This window comes from Camellia sinensis, chromosome 2 (assembly GCF_055761805.1).
Source record: "Camellia sinensis isolate YWXY chromosome 2, ASM5576180v1, whole genome shotgun sequence".
Classification (NCBI taxonomy): domain Eukaryota; kingdom Viridiplantae; phylum Streptophyta; class Magnoliopsida; order Ericales; family Theaceae; genus Camellia; species Camellia sinensis.
The window spans coordinates 34,016,486-34,034,853 of NC_138962.1; the positions used below are offsets into that span (position 1 = coordinate 34,016,486).

General features: G+C 42.5%; 1 long non-coding RNA gene across 1 annotated transcript; it reads right to left on the reverse strand.

Moving 5' to 3' along the window:
- Positions 1–276: 276 nt before the first annotated feature.
- On the reverse strand, positions 277–18,073 carry LOC145819961 (uncharacterized). Its single transcript, XR_014360790.1, has 6 exons — positions 18,029–18,073; positions 16,764–16,865; positions 15,865–15,962; positions 2,427–2,898; positions 2,046–2,181; positions 277–505 (listed from the first exon to the last, which is right to left on the reverse strand). It is a non-coding gene; the product is annotated as an uncharacterized LOC145819961 (long non-coding RNA).
- Between the last annotated feature and the right edge of the window lie 295 nt (positions 18,074–18,368).

Below are 18,368 nucleotides of genomic sequence, written 5' to 3' on the forward strand. Positions count from 1 at the left end.
GGCAAAAGTGAGTTTCAGCGACCAAGAGTTGTTTTGGTCGGCAATAGATGTGTTTTTTGCGACCAAAACTCTTGGTCGGCAATTGTCATTTTTTGCGAAAAAAAAATTATTTTTGATGTCGCGACTAATAAATTGGTCGCCAAAGCAGGAAAACAATACACCTGTAATTCTTAATAATGCATTCAATCCATAATAAACCTATAATTTTAAAGCATCATTCAAATTAACTGAATCATTAACATTCGACACAATACATAATTCATTAATATTCGACACAATACAACTATTCTAAGTTTTCAATTCATATTCGACACAATACATTAAGTTGCCTTGATAGCCAATCAAAAAGATTCACTAAGTTTTAATTCATTAACTATTCGACACAACACATAATTCATATTCGAAGTTTTAATCCACTAAGTTGCCTTGATAGCCAATCAAAAAGATCCTTGCGCCCTTCCGTGCCTAGCTTCGCATCCATCAAAGCAGTAGTGATGTAAGGCACCTAATAAAGAAACAGAATGGGAAAATTTATCAAAGAAGCATGATAGTGGCAGCAACACTGGATTGCAAACCTGTATCTTTGCAAAAGTTAATTAAATCCTATAAACATGTACATCGTATTGAGACAACTAGCTGGCATAATAAAACTGTACTTGTTGTACCTGCAAATTTCAGTACACGATGATTAATAAGCTAACAGCCATAACAACCCTGCCAGTAAGATAAGCAAAACCATAGATATATGTATAACCATAAACCAAGGTAGATACATTTGATAAATTCTAAATTAAAGAATTCAAAATGAATCAAATCTTTGCCTATAAATATATGTATAATCTCAATGATTCAATAGAATTGTTGATGGTATGAGAATTTGAGATTGCGTTTGTGTGTGATTGGCTCAACCCTTGTGCGGGGTAAGGCACCTATTCTCTCTCTTCTTCTTCTCTTATTCTTTGCGCACATACCCGATTTATTATTCGCGGGTTACTATTCACAGTCCACTAAAAGTGCAGTTCTCAACACCAAAACCCTATCCTCTCACCTCCAAATCAACCCTAATCCCTTGCCCTACCTCTTTGCCTTCAATTTAACCATTGAAACCCTAAATTACCCACTGTTTAGGCCATCAAATAGACTCTATTCTGGAAATCCAGTAAGCTGTCCTACATCACTAAGCCTAAGGATTAAGACCAAAACAACCATAACCAATGTAAGGAATCACTCGATCCATCCCCGCCATAAAAATGATTCCCTCCGAGCTCCACCACAAGGTCAAAGCCATAGGACAAGGACAATACAAAAATAAATGATCACTATTTTCCTAACCCCCTTACACATGACACAGCATTTGGCTTTCCTCTCCTATTTTCTTTAAAATAAAAAAAGGGTGAATTCATACATACAGTGGAAGTGTGGTATAGGTCCAAGCTCAGTCAGCCAGCTGAATTTGTGGACTTATCAACCAAGAGAACTAGATAAATCGACATGCATGTAAATCTTTTCAATTGGTATATGCATCAACTAAATTAAATACCCATTGTAAATTTGCAACATTAAAAAGCTAGTTGCAACTTTTTAAGTATATAATGTTAAAATCTAACAATAGAATTAGGCATTAGAGATGTATATTTCAAGTAGTTACAACCTCCTAAATCTAGACCACAAATACTAAACAATATTATCTATCTATAAGACAGCGAATATGACAAGGCATAACAATTAGTGACCACTGAAAATTTTAAAAGGTAAGAATAAAGACCCAATTTGATTAGTATAAAAAATGTGTCGCTATTGAGCCTAGAGCCTACTAAAAAGTGCTAGCCTAAGGACTTTACGTGGGCCTGACTGAAGGGCCAGGGCTGGCATACAGTGAGAAGCTTTTTTGAGGCTTGATGACCTTAGGGCATTGTTGGGACCTAGGCACACCTTTGACTACTATGGCCTTATTAAAATGCAAACTGCATAAAGTAACCTGTTGTTCTGTCATTCAAGTGCATACTAGAGACTCGTGAATAAATAGCTAGTTCAGAGGAACTCACACATGTATCAGAGACATATTTGAATTGAAAAGTGAAGTCTCTGCCAATGGTTAAAGTAATTGCCGAAGCTGCTGAGTTTCTTTACGAAGTGACTGAACTTCTTTCATAATCTCAGCTTGATACAATAATCTCCTCCCTGTTGCAATACTACAGGTCAATGACCATTCTATTTTAACAAAAAATGACACTAGCTTTAAGAAATCTGGGTGAAAGGTTAAGATGTTGAATTATCACAAAGTGTAAGTCTACCTCACAGTTCCAGGAATAAACCTAAATTTAAGCTCACAAATGTAAGTCAAGTTCACACCTAAATTTAATAGATAGAGGCACAGGAAAATTGTGCAAACAATAAATTAGATAAATCCATGATGGTGATCTTACATTCGCATATGGAATAGTCCTTTGTTCTGTAGCAGATAATGTGTCCATCCTTGATAACAAGCTATTCTGCCAGTTTTTCTCTCGTTTTAGCTCCTGTTTTCTTTGTTTTTGGTGAACCCACCGAGAGGGATGTTCCATCACTAAAGGCCAGATTAGTACTCATCCTTTCAGCATAAGTGGTAAATTTTTGAGAGTGGTTTAATGCTGACCCCAGAGAATCAAGGTTAGACTGCCCTGAAGTAGTACTTTTTGTCCCTAGAGAAAGGGACATAGAACTGAAGGGACATAGAGAAAGGGGCAGACCCACACTGCTGCCACAGTGTTACACAGTAATAGAGCACAATGCACCATAATGCTGCTGATGAAGACATAGCATACATAGCTCCAAGGCAATGAGTTTCCATCAGCAGCCAACTTACAGACATAGTAGCAAACACAGCAAACCCCAAAAACCCATTTTTGTGAACTTCACCTAACAGGGGTAGAGCACAAATAACAAGGGCAAATAGAGTTTGTAATCGAGATTATTTATGTGTGAGAAATTGGGTGAGTAATAGCATTTACAAGAGAGAATTTATACGATTAATGGTTCCAGAAGCAAAAACCTTAGGTATGTTTGAGAAGAATTTTCAGTGTTTCCCATTCCAATCAAATAAAGCTTTGATTTTTTAAAACAGCAAGGAGAAGGCTGACAAGTTTGGAAGCAAAGCAAGGAGTTTTTTGGAGGGACCTTTCATGGTGGTGATGCAAAAATGGAAACAAAAGAGTTCTATGTGTTGGAAAGTAATTACTTCTTATGAGAACTGGATGTTGCCTTTTTGTTATTAGCTACAAGACATTCAAATTATTAGGAGACGGATGTGGAGGTTAGTTAAAAGTGGATCGTAGAACATCAATTTTTTCCAATTTGATGGGAAGAATTGAAGTTAAAGGCTTTGATACTGGATTTATTCTGGCGTGCATAACATTATCGGTCGATGGAATTAACACAATGTTAGATTGAGGGCATTGTCAAAGCCAGTTAGAGGCAGAGACGATGATTGGAGTAGAGTCCACGTACAAAAGAACTATACCATCTAAACATCAAAGTGCCTATTCAAATGCCTCTATCAAGTCTGCAAATTAATCCAAAGATGAATTAACAGTCGTCGAAAACTAACTATACAAAAAGGAAAGCAATCTACTCTTCAACCGCAAAATTGATACTTTCTCCCCCAAACTACCCACATCAAAGTCAATAAGACCAAGTCTCAAGCCTTCCATCTTCAACTCCCAATGCCACCTTACAATGTATAAGGAGATGGCTAACCAATTTCTCATCATGTTTATACATACAACACCAATTAACATGCACTTGCATTTTGCTAATCAAATAGTCAAAGCACCACATCACAAATAGAAAACTCTGAGAAACTATCACTTTTATTTCAACTTGCTTTGGAAATTCATAAAGGTGAACACCTGAGGATTCTAGACAGTCTTATATTTCATACACCTCTCTTTTAAAAAAAAAAAAAATATAAGCAATGCTCTCCAATACTAGAAATGACTTTTGCTTGGGACATGGAAAATTGATCTTTTACATGTATATTTCTTTTCTCCATTTGTACGGGGAGGAAATAATTCTCCTCGTATAATCCTGTTGACTAAGTCCACGCTCCTCCGTACGACGTCGCTTTGTCACCTGAAAACATAAACGTGAGCTAGTCGGCGGGTGTGTGCTGGAAACCTCTCCGATGCCTAAGTCAGAAAACTTGACAAATAGACAAAGCTCTAATTTCTCAGGAAAATTGTGTTCAATTACCTCCTCCAAGGTGATGCTTGTGAGCTTTTATATGTTTCGAGTGGCATAATCCTAGTAGGACTTTTATTCCTCCATGCAGAGTCCTCCTAGGATTCATACTCCTAAAAGATAATGCTTATCCTTTTACACCCCCCCCCACTGCTTAAACCAAGTGGGATGGTTTTCACTATGGCCGAACTAACACCCGACCGGAGTAAAACTGGCTATGCTGAGCCACAGAGTAGGCCGAACTATCCTTAGTTCGGCTCTCCCTCTACTCTTCCTTACCTCGGTTTTCTCCTGTTCAACCCATAGCATGTTTTGGACCGAACCAACGACTCTCGACCGGTATAACTGCCAGACCGGTACACATCTAAGGCCGACATAACTTCAAGGCCGGTCTAACTTCAAGTTGCTCCCGGACCGAAGTACTTTTACAATCCTTTAACCGAAGTAACTTTATAATTCCTGAGCCAAAGTAATTTTACCTCCCTGGGCCGGAGTAACTTCGTTTCTCCTAGGCCGGAGTAACCTTACTCTCCTGGGCCGAAGTAACCATTACGGCCTTTTTACTTAGTCCTTCGCACTTTGGGCCTCAAAGCCCAACTCGCAGCTCGGCCCAATTTTTCCCAAAAATTACCCTCTCAATTGCCCCTTAATTCCATCTGCGCAACATGATTGGGATTACCAGTTTACTGGCCGAGCTAGAGTTTATTAAGCTTTTCCAGCCGAGCTAAAAACCCTTTAGCCTCTCCAGCCGAGCGAAAAACCCTCGGGCTCTCCAACCGAGCTAATTTTACTTCGGGCTTCACTTTGTCCGGTCAAAACGTCTCTTCAATCACGACTGTAACGCTTTCCTTTCCGTATACACGTGGCATGCTCCCATTCGCAGAAGGCAGCTGTCAACGCCGTCTTCGTGTTTCGCAATTTTTGAACAGTTCCCGCGCTCTCTGTTTCTTTCCACAAAACAATCATCCAGCCTTTGAACCATTCACTTTCCATTCTTCATCTTCTCTCTCTGTGTTCTTGCTGTTCGTGTTCTTCTTTCACTTTTGAGAACTGATTTTGCTGACACTTTCCCATCATCAGATCCCTCTTCTTCCACCTGGTAAGTAGACTCACTTTGCTTCCTTTATTTTGCTTTCGAATCTGTATAGTTTTGTTTTGTATGCTTTTTGCAAACATTTTCTTCCATTTGTCGCTTCGCTTCTGTACTTTCATGAAACAATAGAGCTCATATATGCATGAACTTCTGTAAAAAACTTGCCTTAGAACCAAAATTAGGTAGCAACCGAACTAGGATCCTGTTCGCCCCAAATAGGTAGATCACTGTAGTCAATAACCGAACTAGAACTTGAAAGTCTCAAAGAGTCACCAACGCTTGACTCACTCTAGCCGAAATAAGATCACCGAGTTTTGAACATATCAAACTAGGAACCTCGGTTTTCAACCGAACTAAGCTTTTGGGGCCAAGCCAGCTTTCTTAGTTTCTAAACCGAACTCAGAAAGCTGCCCCTAGAGGCTTATCCGAAGTAACTTTATTCATACTACAACCGATTTAGGCCTTGGGGCTAAACCAACTTTCTTAGTTTTTTAGACCGAACTCAGAAAGCTGCCCCTAGACGATAAACCGGTCTAACGAGCAACCTGCTCAAACCGAGCTACCAAACCTTTCGGTGAACCGAGATAGAACCAGTTTTTTGAGGCCGAAGTAGGGCTCTTATACCTTGCTTTTAAATTGTAGCACGGTCCATTGATCAGTGCTTTAACCCCCTCTGTTTTCTACTTTGCAGACTTAGGTTACCCAGGCACTCCTGCGTGCGCTCAACCGAGCTACTGAGCATGATTTTTGCACCGATATAAATTATAAGTAAATTATACATCAAATGGGTAAGTATAGGTATCTAGTTGAGACCCCTGGTGGCATGGCCGAATTTAGGAAAGATTACCAAATTCCTGATGACGTCCATCTGATGTTGGCCAAAAAAGATGTTATTCCTTGGGAAAACGAAGGCTTCGTCCCTTTTACCCTTCAATCCATAATAGAAACCGGATTACGGTTTCCTGTCCAACCATTAATCTGTGAATTTCTTAGGTAGACTAGATTATGCCCCACCCAACTGTCCACCAATACATACCGCATTATAATGGGGATAGCCGCACTGAACCACCAAACTGGACTAAACCTTGGCCTGGCCGAAATTTTCCATCAATACTCCATCGGCTCAAAAGATGCTGGGTGGGTCTATTACCTTAGGATTCGCCGCCGCCGAGAGAAGATAGTTAAACACACACCGGACAAAGATCTTAATGACGACGATTTTTTCTGGGTCTCTGGGAACTTTGAGGACTTTCAAGCCCAAATTCCTGGCCGACCTATAAATTGGAAAAAGGGAGAGCCCGGTAATTTGACTTCGGTCTTCTTCCTTGTATTTTATTTCGGTTTTTTTAGTCTATTAACCGAACTAACAGTTCTCTTTTTGCAGATTTCGCCCACCTCCGTTCCCTATATAGCTATCCCAACCTTGCGATTTTGCGAGCCGTACTATGGTGTAAAGAAAGGAGTTGGGCCAAGCTTCCAAACTTTGAACCGACCTACCGATATAGCGGTCGTCGAAAGGCCCGAGTGACCGATTTCCTTCTAGAGGAAGCACCTGAACCGGACCCAAACTTGCCTGAAATACGACTTGTCCCATTAACTGCTGAAGAAGAGATGGCAAAGAAAAGCAGAGTCAGGGCCCTTCTGACTGCAACAACCAGAGCCGAAGTACAGCCATCCACTGAGGCGCCGCCTGCCGTTGTGGCCCTCCCTTCTCAACGGCCTTCTTCATCTCGCCCTTCCAAGCGCGCCCGATCTACATCGACCGAACAGCAACTCGTCGATGAGGTTGATTCCATCCCCCAGAGTCATCCTATCCTCCAACCGGAACAAACCGACCGAGCTGAATCTTCGAACTGGGCCCCGAAGCTAACCTTCCAGGACCGAGATATCAAAGATTCCGATTCGGTTGTCGCTGAAAAAGATCATCTCTTGGCCTTCAACCTGGCCAAGAGTGTGTGCCTCCCAAAAGATATGGAGCACCACTTAAAGCAATTGAACACCGAAATGAAGTCAATTCGGTCTACATCCAAGTCCATGATTTTGGTAAGTAACTCTGTCCGCTTCTTCTGCCCAAATTTTCCAACTTTTACTTCGGTTCAAGGGAAATTTTGGTTTTGCCAGGCCTTACGAAAGAACAATATTACTTACAAGAAAGTCCAAGAACTAAGAAAAACCACAAGGCAAGCAATGGCGGAAGCCGAGGCAAAGGCGGCCGAACTAGAGGAGGCCGAAAAGAAAATGACCGAGCTACAAGCAGAGAACGGCCGACTTGCCGATCTGGTTAGCTCGGCTGAAGCGGAGAGGCAGAAAGCGGCCATTGCTATGAAAGACAAGTATCTGCGGGAGTTGGTGAAGCTTGAGAAGAGGAAAGACACCGAAATAACTTTACTCAAAAAGAGCGCGGAGGAAGCCGCAAAGGAGGGGTACAAGCAAGGTTACAAGAAGGCAGAAGACGCCTATGTCAAACAATGCGACGCCGCCAAGGAGCTGTTCTTCAAGTGCGGCTGGAGGGCGGCTGTGGAGAAGCTCAGTCATGATCAACAGACCGAGGTCTTCGACCCTCTAGCTTACTTTATACCGAAGTCCCTTGCGGAGTATGCAGACGCCTTGCAACAAGAGTTTCTGGAGGACTCAGACTCTGATGACTCCTCTGCTCCTGAAGACATTCCGGTTGTTAGTGCAGACCCATCACTTCGGTTGGAGCCCATGGTAGAGGACCTTCCTATCGAACAACCAAATGAAACCGTGGTTCCAACCGAAGGCATCCTGGCAACCGAGAGTGAGCTTCCTCTTGAAACCGGTCTTCAAGTTGATGGTGATGCGGCTTTTGACGCCGAAATTGAAGAACTTTTTTCCTGATTTTTTCTCCTTTTTTTTGTTACCTTGTCTTTGTAACCGGGCTGTGCCCTTCTGTACTGACTTTTTAATGAATGAAAAATTTGCTTCAACTCTTATTCCGGTTGTAATATGTATGCCTGTACTTTGTAATGTCTTCTGTTACTCCAACTGTTATTTCGGTTTTGGCTGGTTAAACTACACTTACTAGCCAACCACTCCTTAGCCGATACAATCACTTCGGCTGAGGAGTACAAAGTGTTTAATCCAGCCAATCCAGTTTCAGCCACACCCTTACTTTGGCTGAAGAGTAACAAGAGTAGATTTATTCCAGCCAACCACTCTTCAGCCATGCACTTACTTCGGCTGAAGAGTAACAAGAGTTGGTTTATTCTAGCCAACCACTCTCCAGCCATACTCTTACTTCGGCTGAAGAGTAACAAGAGTTGGTTTATTCCAGCCAACCACTCTTCAGCCATACCCTTACTTCGGCTGAAGAGTAACAAGTGTTGGTTTATTCCAGCCAACCACTCTTCAGCCATACCCTTACTTCGGCTGAAGAGTAACAAGTGTTGGTTTATTCCAGCCAACCACTCTTCAGCCATGCACTTACTTCGGCTGAAGAGTAACAAGAGTTGGTTTATTCCAGCCAACCACTCTTCAGCCATACCCTTACTTCGGCTGAAGAGTAACAAGAGTTGGTTTATTCCAGCCAACCTCTAAGTTAGTTTTTCCAGCTAACTTAGAATAAAATGCTTGCATTATACCTAATCTATACTAAGGCTAACTCTTACAAAGAACAACTTGTGCTGAAAAAGAATTGCTTGTTTTATTGAAGGAAAAAGAAATTACATATGTTTGAAAAAGAAAAGCTAAAAGTAAAATAATTTGAGATTTGCCGTATTCCATGGCCTAGGGATTGCCTTGCCATCCTTGTCTTCCAGGTGGTATGCCCCTTTGCCTGCTAACCCAACCACCTTGTAAGGACCTTCCCAGTTTGGCCCTAACTTTTCATCTCCTGGGATCAAAGTGTTTCCCATTACTTTGCGCAGTACCCAATCGCCAATCTTGAATTGTCTTGGATGGACCTTTTTGCTGTATTTTCTGATCAACTCTTGTTGGTATGTGGCGATGTGAACTAGTGCTCTTTCTCTTCTTTCTTCTGCAAGGTCAAGTTCCAATGTTATGGCAACTTCATTCAAGTCTGGGTCAAAATTTTCGCTTCGAATTGTGGGGAGGCCAACTTCCTGTGGGATTACAGCTTCCATTCCGTAGGCTAAGGAAAATGGTGTTTCTCCTGTTGATCGTCGAGGGGTGGTGCGGTAAGCCCATAGAACATGAGGAAGTTCATCCGCCCACCTGCCTTTTGCCTTCTCTAGCCTTTTCTTAAGTCCATCTAAGACGACTTTATTTGACGCTTCTGCTTGACCATTCGCTTGAGGATATGCCGGTGTAGAATTGTATAACTCTATCTTGTACTCTTCACAAAAGCTTCTGAAGACTCTGCCGTCGAACTGAGTACCATTGTCTGAGATCAGTGCTTTTGGTATGCCAAACCGAGTGATGATATTCTGCCAAACGAACTTCTTCACATCTTTTTCTTTGATTGATGCCAATGCTTCTGCTTCCACCCATTTTGTGAAGTAGTCTGTTGCTGCGAGAAAGAATTTTCTGCCGCCGGGCGCTGTTGGAAGTGGTCCTACTATGTCCAAGCCCCACATTGCGAAAGGCCATGGGCTAGTTAATGGTAGGAGTTCTCTTGCTGGTTGATGTATTTGGTGCACGAATTTTTGGCATTTCTCACACTTCTTCACATATTTCTCTGAGTCTGCTTGCATATATGGCCACCAATATCCTTGCGAAATAGCCCTGTAAGCGAGCGACCTACCCCCTTGATGACTTCCACACGCCCCTTCGTGTATTTCGAACAAGAATGCTTCTACTTTGCTGGGATGAACGCACTGGAGGTAAGGCCCAGAGAATGACTTCTTGTATAATGTCATAGATGGAGATAGCCAAAATCGCTGCGATTTCGCCCTTATTCTGTTGGCTTCTTTTTTCTCTTCTGGTAGGATGCCGTCTTTTAGGAACAGGATGATGGGATCCATCCATGAAGGGCCTAATTCTGTGCAACATACTTCTTCTGCTTCGGGGTCTTCTATGCTTGGTCTTGGTAAGAAGTTGATGAGTAATGGATGAGGGATTGATGTATCTGCCATTGAGGCGAGGCCTGCTAGTTCGTCCGCTCGGCTGTTTTCCTCCCTGCCAATTTGTTCTATCCTTACTACGTCAAACTTCTTGATTTTTGTTCTGACTAACTCTTGGTACTTGGCCATTCTGTCATCCTTTGCTTCGTATTCGCCAGAAATTTGGTTTACCACCAGCAGAGAGTCGTTGTATACCATTAGTTCGGTGGCCTTCATGTAGTATGCTGACTTGAGTCCTGCGAGAAGCGCCTCATACTCCGCTTCATTGTTGGATGCTGGGAAGCCAAGGTTGATTGCTTGCTCTACAACCAGGCCGTCTGGAGAGATGAGGACTATGCCAAGCCCTGCACCATGCCGGTTGGATGCTCCATCCACAAAGAGCTTCCACATCTCTCCAACGAATAACTTCCAGCAAGTGGAGGGGTCAGATGATATCGTGGGGTCAAGGATGGTGTTTTCTTCAAGGTCCATGTTGGTTGTCTGCCCTTCGTTCTCTGTTTGAACTGCTGGTGAGCCTTTGTTTGTCTCTTCCTTGTTGTCCTTAGTATGGTCTGCCTTGGTGCTTGATTGACAATCTTCTACTAGGGGTTGCGCTATTCCGGCGTCAACCTCCGCCCCTAGTTCGGTTGTGTCAGTTAGGTCGACTGGGCAGATATGATGACTTCCAGGAGTAAACTCTGCGACGAAGTCTGCCAAAGATTGGGCTTTGATTGCGGTCTTGGGTTGGAACTTGATGTCGAATTGTCCCAACTCTACTGCCCACTTCAAGATGCGCCCAGAAAAGTTAGCCCTCTCAAACAAAGCTTTTAGTGGAAAAGCTGTGAGGACGACTATGGTGTGGGCATGAAAGTAGTGTGCCAATTTTCTGGAGGCCATCATTAATGCTAACGCTAGTTTCTCCAAGGGCAAGTACCTTGTTTCGGCTCCCAACAATGTCTTGCTGACATAAAAAGATGGGCAAGTGTTGTATTCCTTCTGCACGAACCAACACTGCGCTGACTGCGTGCTGAGAGACTGCCAGGTACAAAAAGAGTTCTTCGCCAGGTACTGGAGTAACAAGTAGTGGTGGGGAAGACATGTACTCCTTCAAGCTCTCCAGAGCTTGGTCGCATTCTTCATCCCACTCAAACTTGGCCTTTAAAGCTTGGAAGAATGGTCGTAGTCTGTCTGATGACCTGCTTATGAACCGGTTGAGCGCAGCCGCCATACCAGTGAGATGCTGCACTTCCTTGACTGAGTTTGGTCTCTCCAACTCCTGGATTGCTTTAATCTGAGAGGGGTCTGCTTCTATACCTCGGTTGGTCACCAGGAAGCCCAAGAATTTGCCAGATCCAACTCCGAATGCGCATTTGGACGCATTGAGGCGTAACTTGTGTTTTTTCAGGATCTGGAACATCTCGCCTAGATCATTAAGATGGTCATTCTTATCCTTGCTTTTGACCACCATGTCGTCGATGTAAGCCTCCATTGTTCTGCCTAATAATGGTTCAAACATCTTGGTGACCATCCGTTGGAATGTTGCCCCTGCGTTTTTTAGGCCAAAGGGCATGACCTTGTAGCAATATAATCCCCTTGGTGTCGTGAAGGATGTGACCTCCTGGTCTGGTTCATGCATGGCGATCTGGTGGTAGCCTCTGTATGCATCCAGAAAGCTAAGTCGGTTATGCCCTGCCGTTAGGTCCACCAGTTGATCTATCCTTGGTAGAGGAAAGCTATCTTTTGGGCACGCCTTATTGACTGTTTTGTAGTCGACGCAGACGCGCCATTTACCATTCTTTTTTGGCACTACGACTGTGTTGGAGATCCATCTTGGGTAGTGCACTTCTCTTATTGCTCTTGCCTCCAGCAGGTTGCCTACCTCTTCTGCCACTATTTCGGCGTGGTGGAGTGCCGATCTGCGTGTGCGTTGAATGACTGGTCTGGCGGATGGATGGACATTGAGTTGGTGACTGATGAAGTTTGGATCAATACCTGGCATGTCGTAGGGTGTCCAGGCAAACACTTCGATGTTAGAGGTCAAGAATTCCAAGACCTCTAATCTCTCAGTGCTGGACAACGATGAGCCAAGCAAGAAGAACTTATCCGGGTTCTTCTCGTCTATTTTTACCTCCACCAAGTCCTCCACCGCTTTCTGATCAGCCTCTTTACCGACGTCTGCGAAAAGTTCATTACTTTCTGGTTCTTCCACCGAATGAACGTATCCTTTGGCAGCGCGGCTTCCATTCACCGTGGCGAAACATTGTTTTGACATGATCTGATCTCCATAGACTTCTTCAATTATACCGGTGTCGTTAGGGAACCGCATTACCTGGTGGTATGATGACGCTACCGAACGCATGGCATGCAGCCATGTTCTGCCCAAGATGATGTTGTAGGTGGAGGGGTCCTTCAATACCCAGAACTCCACTTGTTTTGTTACACTTCCTGCTCTGACTGGAAGAATTATTTTGCCGACAGGCCACTCTGGCATGGAGTTGAATCCAATCAGGGGAGAAACTGCAGGTGCCAAGTCTTTGTCCTGCAGCTTCAGTTGCTTAAATGTGTCGTAGTACATGATCTCACATGAACTACCCTGGTCTATCAGAATCCGCTTGACGTCAAAATCCTTGACTCGGAGAGTGACTACCAGAGCATCATTGTGAGGACAGTATATTCGATCCAAGTCTTTATCCGAAAAGGACATAACATTTGTTGCCTCTGTCTTCCCCTTCTTGATGGCAGGTTGGGCACTTAATACTTCCCTAAAGTGCTCAGCCTTCTTGATTGATCCCCTGAGCTCGCATACACGCTCAGGTTCAAAGACTCCATGTATTACATTGATGATGCCTTGTGGTGGGGCGTCGATCGGCATCCCATTGGGATGGTTATTATGATCATGGAGGGCTGGTTGTGTCCCTCCTTCAATATATTTGTCCAAGTGGCCTGCTGCCACCAACTCTTCCAAGTGTTGTCTTAACGGTGTGCAATTCTCAGTTCAGTGCCCTTTTTCTTTGTGGAAGGTGCACCGTGATCTGTCGTCGTAATCTTTTTGAGCTTCCCCTAGCTTGGCTGGCCACTTGACGAAAGGCTCATCTTTTATTTCGCTCAGAATCTGATATATTGGTTTTTTGAACACCGTTGTTATGGCAGTGCGGATTCTTAACCATCTTTTGTCTGGGTCTTCTCCGTTATCTCGTCTGCCACGCCCGTTTTTATTCTGCCGATCTACTGTATTGACCTTTGCTGAGGTCTTCTTTTCTGGTACTGCGGTTGCACTAGATTTTGCTTTGGCACGTGCGCCATCCTCTTCTACCCTGATGTACTGATGCACTCTCTTCATCAAGGCTTCCATGGTAAGGGGTGGCGTCATGGTGATCGAGTCCCTTAGTCTGTTTCCGACTGGAAGGCCTCTTTTATACTGCGCAATGGCTAGATTGGTGGGGCAGTCTCCAATCTGGTTGAATGTCTCCCAGTAGCGACTGTTGTAAGATCTGAGGGTCTCTTTTTCACCCATGTCGATGGAGAGCAACTGGTCTATTTCCACCGGCGTTTTAGTGTTTGTTCGAAACATTGTTACGAACGCTTCTGCCAATTAGGCCCAGGAGGCTATGCTGCCCTCTGGGAGTTTTTCGAACCAAGTCAAGCCTAGGTCGCCAAGACTTGATAGGAAGAGTATGCACATTAAAGCCTCGTTTCGCCTGTACACAGCCATGACTTGGCGAAAGTGGCTCAAGTGTGAATACGGTTCCGTCTTTCCTTCATATGTAGTGAATTTCGGCTGAAGGAAGCCTGATGGTAGGGGAGCGTTTTCGATTGCTGGAACAAAAGGTGAAGTCTGTAGTCTTGCCAATGCTTTGTCCGTTGGTTCGTAGGCCGGTCGCGGTATTGGCATTCCAACCTCGACGCTTCCATGCGTCCGAGGAGCCAACCGCTGTAAGGCTGAAACTCTATGTGGATCTCTTGCCCTGGCATCCTCCTTGCATCGTGCTTTTTCTTCGAGCACGGTTCATAAGTCGGATGATCTGGGTAATTCTGTCTGTCTAGATCTGGTTTGGTGCGAATGTGAGGGCCAATATGTGCTTCCTTCAGTGTATGACCTTTCAGACCTCGTCCTCTCAGATCTGGAGTGACGAGTTCTGGAAGACCAGGATTGCGTGTCGCCTGTCCTGAGGCTTCTGCTCTCTCCTTGTGAGGGTGTAGTGTTCCTACTACGATTCTCTGAGTGGCGAGGGGGCGTTTTGTCTTTGCGCCCCTCTCCTGTCGCCACCTCCTTCTTCATCTGGCGTTTCAAGGCCTCCATGTCCGCCGCCATCTTTTTTATCAATTCATCTTGTTCTTTTACGCGATCTTCCAGGGCTTGAGGGTCAATCCTCCTCCTTTGCCTGTCAGGACTTTGAGAATGACGAGGGCTGTTATTCCGCCTTCCCCTGCCACTCCTCCTGGAGTTATGTTGTTGGGGCTCCAGATCTGCCATAGGAGGGACAGAGGGTAATCCTTCTCGCCTTGCGCCCCCTTCTGGAGTTAGTTCGTCGACGGCAGACTGCGGCAAGTCTTCAATGTGTGCCATTGATTGAGAAAATGAGAAGCTTAGTCAAGAGGTTTTTGTTCTTGTCTGTTCTTCCCACAGACGGCGCCAATTGTACGGGGAGGAAATAATTCTCCTCGTATAATCCTGTTGACTAAGTCCACGCTCCTCCGTACGACGTCGCTTTGTCACCTGAAAACACAAACGTGAGCTAGCCGGCGGGTGTGTGCCGGAAACCTCTCCGATGCCTAAGTCAGAAAACTTGACAAATAGACAAAGCTCTAATTTCTCAGGAAAATTGTGTTCAATTACCTCCTCCAAGGTGATGCTTGTGAGCTTTTATATGTTTCGAGTGGCATAATCCTAGTAGGACTTTTATTCCTCCATGCAGAGTCCTCCTAGGATTCATACTCCTAAAAGATAATGCTTATCCTTTTACACCCCCCCCCCACTGCTTAAACCAAGTGGGATGGTTTTCACTATGGCCGAACTAACACCCAACCGGAGTGAAACTGGCTATGCTGAGCCACAGAGTAGGCCGAACTATCCTTAGTTCGGCTCTCCCTCTACTCTTCCTTACCTCGGTTTTCTCCTGTTCAACCCATAGCATGTTTTGGACCGAACCAACGACTCTCGACCGGTATAACTCCCAGACCGGTACACATCTAAGGCCGACATAACTTCAAGGCCGGTCTAACTTCAAGTTGCTCCCGGACCGAAGTACTTTTACAATCCTTTAACCGAAGTAACTTTATAATTCCTGAGCCGAAGTAATTTTACCTCCCTAGGCCGGAGTAACTTCGTTTCTCCTAGGCCGGAGTAACCTTACTCTCCTGGGCCGAAGTAACCATTACGGCCTTTTTACTTAGTCCTTCGCACTTTGGGCCTCAAAGCCCAACTCGCAGCTCGGCCCAATTTTTCCCAAAAATTACCCTCTCAATGAAACCATGTTTGAATTTTGATGGTCCAATTTGGCCAGTATGTAAAAATAAAAGGTCTGAGCTTACCTTCAATTTGTAGATATGCAATCCACATTGACTGAAGAGCTCCTTGTAGTATAAGTCTGACCTGGTAACGCTCTTATCTTCTTTATCCAACACAAATCCTAGAAAACATGTGATATGTAGTTTAGCGGGTATTCATATTTTAAAACCTCCAGTACTGCCTAGTGTATAAGCAAGGCTAGGCCAAAATGAAATTGAATCAAATCCACTTTCATCTACTAAAAGAATGCTCAATGTGGTAAAATATTAATTGGCCAATAAAACTCCAAAAAAGAGATGATTTGAGCAGCAATCAACCAAGAGAACTGGAAAACTTGTTTAAATGATCCTCCTCAAGGCTGCTACTAGTAGTCATGGTAGTAGTAGCAGTAATAATAGCAATAATAACATGATAATAATTAACAAATTAGACCTTATTTTCTTAGGATCGTACACAATTTTAGAATCATTTACACTCATGATTAATAAAATTGAGTAATTTGACAATATCTAACAATTTTTAATTCGTAACAACATTGATTTTTTCTTTTTTTAATTTACATATATATATTTAGATATATTTCAGTTCATTTTTTCAAGCATTTTTTTATTCAAATTCTTTTTGTCACCTTCAAAAAGGTTCCAAAACTTTTCCTAAATGTTTCTGTTTTTGTGAATGGAATGACATAGTGAGAAGTAATTCAATCCCACCTAGGAGTCTATGTGAAGTTCCATATTTGCTATTCTTCTTCTTTCCATACTCGTCATCATCAGTATGTGTACTTAGCTTGGTTTTATTTAATCATTAAATTTTCGAACCTCAAGACTTAAGCATTCACAGGATACTTGGGATTTTAGTCATTGATGGCCAATCTTTTTTGAGATCCCACAAACGAGTAGTCATGATAGGTAGGAGACCTTACCTTTGCTCTCTTAAAGAATGATACAAAATCATCATCTGCAAGATGCCCAATACACCATTGAACCCATATAACATCATACCTTCCAGCCTCTGGAGTGAATTCCTAAAACCAATCAAGATTTTAGTTTCACTTTATTTAAAAATTCATAGACAAAACATTAGTGTCATATGTCTCATCTCAAAGAATATTACAAAAATCAAGCCATTGGGCATAAAAAAAAACATAATAAAAAAGAAATAAAAAAAATAAAAAGTTACCGGCCATGGCAGATCAACCTAATTAAAAAAAATAATAATGATTTTAACACCAGATAATCTACCATACACTAACCTAGATAAACAAGATAAGTGGCAAACTTAACATTAAAAGATTAGGCACTACAGCACTGCCATGAATAAAAACCAGATGAGGCACTACAGCAGCCCTTCCAAGCACCAAAACAGATCACGAAAACAGAACAGGCAGAGAAGACAAACAGCCCTTTAAGCAGAGAATCCAGAACAGAACAGAACTGCCATGAAATACTACAGCCCAGCAATCATACCAAACACACTGCCTTGAACTACAGCAGCCCTACATCCACTTCAAGCACCAAGATTGTTTAAGCCAACACAGCAACAAAACAGATACACAACTATGAGCAAAGCAAAACAAACCAATATGTATAGATACATATTATATGCATACATCATAGCACCATTGATATATCTTTCTCCATAATTCAAACCTTTGTCTTCATGAATTGACAAATAACTGAAAATAATTTTTTTAAGAGGCATTACAACAAACACCAATCATCTACACATCAGATACCCATTTCATCATTACTTATAAAAAGAAGAAGAAGAAGAAGAAGAAGAAGAAACAGCAGCTAATTTCAACAAAGATGATTCATAAAATAATAAGATTAAAGAAATAATACCCAATTGCATAGTGAAGGCAAGAATAAAGCAACAACTACAATCAGAACAGAAATAGTACCAATTATGTACGTATAGATTGCAAGGGTTAGGATCTTACCAAAATTATGGTGGGTGTGAAGACAAATTAAGTGGGTGTATTTAGAAGCACACAAAAATAACATACACCCATAATTAGTTACAAATTTCAATTATAAATAATCAAAATTGCTATTAGTCATGATGCTTATAAGATGATTAAAGGATCTTGTAACAGATTTTTTGGAACACATTGACTGAATAAGAACTGTGATGCTGTGCTAAATAGAGATGTCAATAATCTTGAAGAGAGAATAAGAATTTTACCTCCATATGGGAACCTAATTATTAGCTCCGTTCAGCTGCTTTCTGCATCAGTTTATAAAGGTTACATTAGAAAAAAGAGAATGACAAATGTAACGCCCTCAAAATAATAACAATAAACCCATCAAATAACACATTCATTAACATATGAAATAACCACATTCTTCCATTCATCAGTGTTTCATTACAAAAAGTATTACATGTTAACAATAAAAGCAAAATGCCCTACGGGCTTACAGCTTTCCAAGTTAACACTTGGTTACAACAAAAGAGTACTAACTCATACACATTAAGCCCTTGGCTTGTATTTACATGTAACACATCAAAAAGTAAAACGACATCA